We start from the raw sequence: 5287 nt of genomic DNA, 5'->3' as shown, positions 1-5287 counted from the left end.
ATTAAAACTGATGAATCTACAATGACACGTCGTCATCATCCGGAGTCCATAGATTATATTAGCGTTCACTCTTGGTGGTGTATCTTCTACGGGTTTGGACAAATACGTATTGACATGTATCCATTATTATAATATCACACAGAATATTCTCACTGCCCTGAAATTTTTCTGTGCTCCACCTATTCATCCCTACCCCCTCCCAACCACAACCCATCCAAACTCAAACCTCTGGCAACTAATGATCTTTTTACTACCTTCATATTTTTGCCTTTTCTAGAATGCATATGGTTGGACTCATATAGTATGTAGCCTTTTCAGATTGGTTTCTTTCACTTAGTAATATGCATTGAATACACTTTTCTTCCATATCTTTCATGGCTTGGTAGCTCATTTCTTTTTAGTGCTGAATGATGGTCCATGGCCTGGACGGACCACAGTTTATTCATCCATTCACCTACTGAAGGACATCTTGGTTGTTTCCATCCAAGCTGCTGCATTATGAATAGAGCTGCTATAAACACCCATGTGCAGACTTTTCTGTGGACATAAATTTTCAGCTCCTTTGTGTAAATACCAAGGTTGCTGGATCATATGGTGAGAGTATGTTTAGTTTTGTAAGAAACCACCAAACTGTCTTTCAAAGCAGCTGTACCATTTCGCAGTCCCACCAGCAATGAGTGAGAGTTCCTGTTGCTCCAAGTGTTCGCCAGCATTTGGTGTTGTCAGTGTTCTGGGTATCGGTCATTCTAATATGATGTATAGTAGTACTTCACTTTTGTTTTAATTCGCATTTATCTGATGACATATGAAGTGTAACATCTTTTCATATGCTTATTTGCCATCTGTGTATCTTCTTCGGTGAAGTTTCTGTGAAGGTTTTTGGTCCATTTGAATTGGGTTGTTTGTTTCCTTCTTGTTGTGTTTTCAGAATGATTTATGTATTTTGGATAGGTGTCCTTTACCAGATGTGTCTTTTGCAAATATTTTCTCCCAGCCTGTGGCTTGTTTTCTCAATCTCTTGACATTATCTTTCACAGAGCAGAAGTTTTTTAATTTTAATGAAGTCCAGCATCTCCATTATTTCTTTCGTATGTATCGTGCCTTTGGTGTTGTATCTTAAAAAGTCATCATCACACTCAAGATCATCTTGGTGTTTTCCTAGGCTATTCTTTTGTGATCTGAGCAGCCAATTTTAATGTGGGGAGGTGGGGGTGGTTTCCCCACACCACGAAGCAATGCTCCAGACACCCATTGGGTGTCTCAACGATTCAACTCAATTCTGACACTACGTACCTGGAGATAGCACCAGATTCCACAGGTTAAAATTTTAGTCTTATAAGACTGCCCAACCCCATCAGATGCCAGTCGCAAGCCCAGGTTGTTACTTGTGCTTCTGACAGACAGACTACAGATTGGAGTATGACCTCCTCCTTGGATTCAATTAATTTGTTAGAGCAGCTCACAGGACTCAGAGAAACATTTCTCTTACTAGATCATTGATTTATTATAAAAGGATATAACTCAGGAATGGCCAAATGGAAGAGATGCGTAAGGCAAAGTGTGGGGAAAGGGTACAGAGATTCCACGCCTTCTCCAGGTGGACCACTCTCCCAGAACTTCTGTGTGTTCACCAATCTGAAAGCTCTCTAAACCCTGTCCTCTCGGGTTCTTGCGGAGGCTTCATGATAGAGTCATGATTGATTAAATTGATGCCGAGCAAGAAGTGTGACGTGTGGTTCCTGTTGGGGCGGGTCAAGAAGCTCATGCAAACTGATGAAGAGATTGGGAAGGTGGCAGCGGCTGTACCTATCATCATCTCCTGGGTGCTCGAGCTCTTCCTGGAGGCACTGTGAAGAAGGCCTGCCAGGTTACCCGGTCCTGAAGCACCAAACCATGACCACGTCCCACCCAAAGCAGTGCATTGAGCTGGAGCAGCAGTTTGACTTCTTTTTCTTTTTTTTAAGACTTTATTTATTTATTTATTTGCGAGAGCATGTGAGCCAGGGGAGGTGCCGAGTGGGATGGAGAAAGACAAGCGGACTTGGAGCTGAGCATGCAGCCCAACACGAGGCTTGATCCAATGACCCTGAGATCATGACCTGAGCTGAAACCAAAAGTCAGCCACTTAAACGACTGAGCCACCCAGGGGCCCCAGCAGTTGGACTTCTTGAAGGACCTGGTGGCTTCTGTGCCTGACATGCAGGGAGACTGGGAAGATAATCACATGGAAAGGGACAAGGGTCCCCACAGGGGCTGGAAGCCAGGCAGCAGGGGCTGGAAGAATGGTAGGATGGGAAGCAAAGGCAAGGAAAAGAAGCTGTCAGGGATGGACTTGGAGCAGAAGATGAGTCTTGAGGACACAGAGGCTGACAGGGAAGAGGAGACACCACAGCTTCCACCTCAGGCCAGCCACCCCCTGCCCACTTTAAGTCCCCTCACACCCCTCCTGTCCTTCACCTTGTCTCTGCCTCTACCCCCAGCACCCCCCTTCCCCAGTCCCCTTAGCACCTGATGCAGAGGGTGAAGAGGACTAAGACTCTTAACACCCTCTGCCTCCCAGGCCACACCCACTTTTAGCCGATTTGGGGGGAGGAGAGAAAATAAAGCTGTTCTTACATTTATTAAAAAATTAATATCTCAGCAGTTGAACTCAATTTGCCACCCTTCTCCTCTCCCTGGAGGTGGGGGTGGGCTGGGGTGAGACAAAGTACCAACCCTCAAATCATGTGGTTGGTTCTCCTGGCAACCAGCCCCCCCCTCAATCCTTAGGTGACCTAAGGGTTTTCTGGAAGTCGCCTCATTAACATAACAAAAGACACCTTTATCACTCTTATCACAGGAAACTTCAAGGGTTTTAGGAGCTATGAGCCAGGACCTGTGACAAAGACCAAATATGTATGAGGAATACAGTTTGGTCATCTGAATGACCAAATATATAATTCTTGTAAATCACAATATCACAGATATCTTTTAGGAGTTTTTTAGTTTTGCATTTTACATTTAGGTCTGTGATTCATTTTGAGTTAATTTTTGTGAAGGATGTCAAGTCTGTCTAGATTCATTTCTTTGCACGTGGATATCCAGGTGTTCCTGCACCGTTTGTTGAAAAGATTTTTTTTTGCTCCACTGTATTGCCTTTGCTCCTCCGTCAAAGATCAGTTGACTAGACTTATGTGGGTTTATTTCTGGGCTCTCTATTCTGTTCCATTGGTCTATTTGTCTGTCTTTTGCCAGTATCACATTGTCTTGATTATTGTAGTTTTATGGTAAGTCTTAAAGTCAGGTATTGTCTGTCCTCCAACTTTGTCCTTCTCCTTCAGTATCATATTGGTTGTTCTGGGGTTATCATCTGTCTATACAAACTTTAGAATTAGTTTCCCAATATCCACAAAATAACTTGCTGGGATTTTGATTGGGATTGAATTAAATCTATAGACCAAGTGGAGAAGAAGTGACATCTTGACAGTATTGAGTCCTCTTATCCATGAATACGGAACATCTCTCCATTTATTTAGTTCTTTAATTTCATTTGGTAGATTTTTGTAGTTTTCCTTATATAGATCTTGTACATATTTTGTTAGATTTATAACCAGATATTTAATTTGGGGAGGGGGGACTAATGTAAGTGAAATTATGTTGATTTCAAATTTTACTTGTTCATTGCTGGCATATAGAAGAGGGATTAACTTTTGTGCATTACCCTTGTATCCTACAAATTTGCTACATTCACATTAATTCCAGGAGGTTTTTTTGTCATTCTTCTGGTGTTCCTACATGGGCAGTCATGTCCTCTGTGAAAAAAGATGCCTTTTATTTTTTCTTTCCCGTGGATACATTTTTATTTTAAGAAATTGAGGAAGTTTTCCATTAGGAAAAGGTATAAAGGATAAAGTATGAAGGATATACTTCAAGCTGAAGGAAAGTGATCACAGATGGAAAAATATGAGATGCAAAGAGAAGAGAAGAGCAAAGAAAATGGCAAAAAATAGGGGTAAATCTAAAGGAAATTTGAATGCATAAAATAATGTCTTACAAGGTTATAAAAAAAAACCCAAAGTACATGATAGAAGTCAAATCTCCTGGAAGTAGTTAATAAATTTACAAGGTTTCAGGATACAAGCATAATATATAAAAATACTGTGTATTTCCATATATTAGTAATGAATTATTAAGACTCCAGGTTTTTGCCTCAGCCCCTTTATGAACTGCGGGCCTTTGGTCAGGGAGCCAGCAGGGACATCTGCTCCTAGTGCTTCCCTAGTGGTCAAGTATAAGCCCCTGATAAACGTTGCCTGAATCTTAAAAAAAACCAACAAAACAAAACTCCAATTTTTAAAAAGCATACCACTTCAAATAGCTACGATATGCATGAAATATTTACTGATAAATCTATAAGATATGTGCAATATCTGATGTTGAAAACTATAAAACTATGATGAAAAAGTCAAATAAGACCTAAATTCATGAAAAAATATACCATGGTCATAGATCTGAAGACTCATCATTGGTAAGATGTCTATTTTCCCCACAACGATCGACAGATGTAACACAATCACAACCAAATTTTCAGCCAGATTTTTTGTAGATATCTAAAACTAGTTCTAAGGTTTAATTGAATAATAAGGAAACCCAAATAGGTGAAACAACTTTGAAAAAGAAAAATAAAGTTGATGGGGCATGTGGGTGACTCAGTCGGTTAGGCATCTGCCTTCGGGTCAGGTCCTGATTTCCACCCCCCGCCGCCCCAATCCTGGCGGGCTCCCTCTCAGCCCAGAGCCTGCTTCTCCCTCTCCCTCTCCCCCTCCTCATGCTCATGCTCTCTCTCTCCCTCATATTAATAAATACAATCTTGAAAAAAAATTTAAAAAATAAAAAATAAATAAATAAAAGAAATACAAATAAAAGTAAGTTTCTTAAAAAAGAAACTTAAAAATCAGATTTTGTGAAAATTGTAACTTTTGCTTTGTAAGACACTTGAGAGAAAAAGACAAGTTACAGACTGGAGAAAATATTTGCAAATCAGATGTCTGACAAAGTACTTACATCTAGACTATGCAATGAACTTACAAAATTTCCTGATGGAAATGCAAAGTGGTACAGTCACTCCAGAAAGCTGTTTAGCGTTTTCTTATAAAGTTAAAAATGCATTTACTATATGACCCGTTAATCCCACTCCTAAGGATTTACTATTACTATTTACTCTAGAGAAATGTCAACTTCTGTTCCCGCAGAAAATCTGTACATGGATGTTTATAGCAGCTTTATTCACAATAACACCAAACTAGAA

General features: G+C 40.3%; 1 pseudogene; it reads left to right on the top strand.

The window, feature by feature from the left end:
• Nucleotides 1-1709: 1709 nt before the first annotated feature.
• Nucleotides 1710-2543, top strand: LOC109491307 (annotated as a pseudogene).
• The last annotated feature ends 2744 nt before the right edge of the window (nucleotides 2544-5287 follow it).

Source organism: Ailuropoda melanoleuca, chromosome X (genome assembly GCF_002007445.2).
Source record: "Ailuropoda melanoleuca isolate Jingjing chromosome X, ASM200744v2, whole genome shotgun sequence".
Classification (NCBI taxonomy): domain Eukaryota; kingdom Metazoa; phylum Chordata; class Mammalia; order Carnivora; family Ursidae; genus Ailuropoda; species Ailuropoda melanoleuca.
The sequence above is the reverse complement of the archived record's forward strand: the minus strand, read 5'-3'. Positions and strand labels throughout refer to the sequence as shown.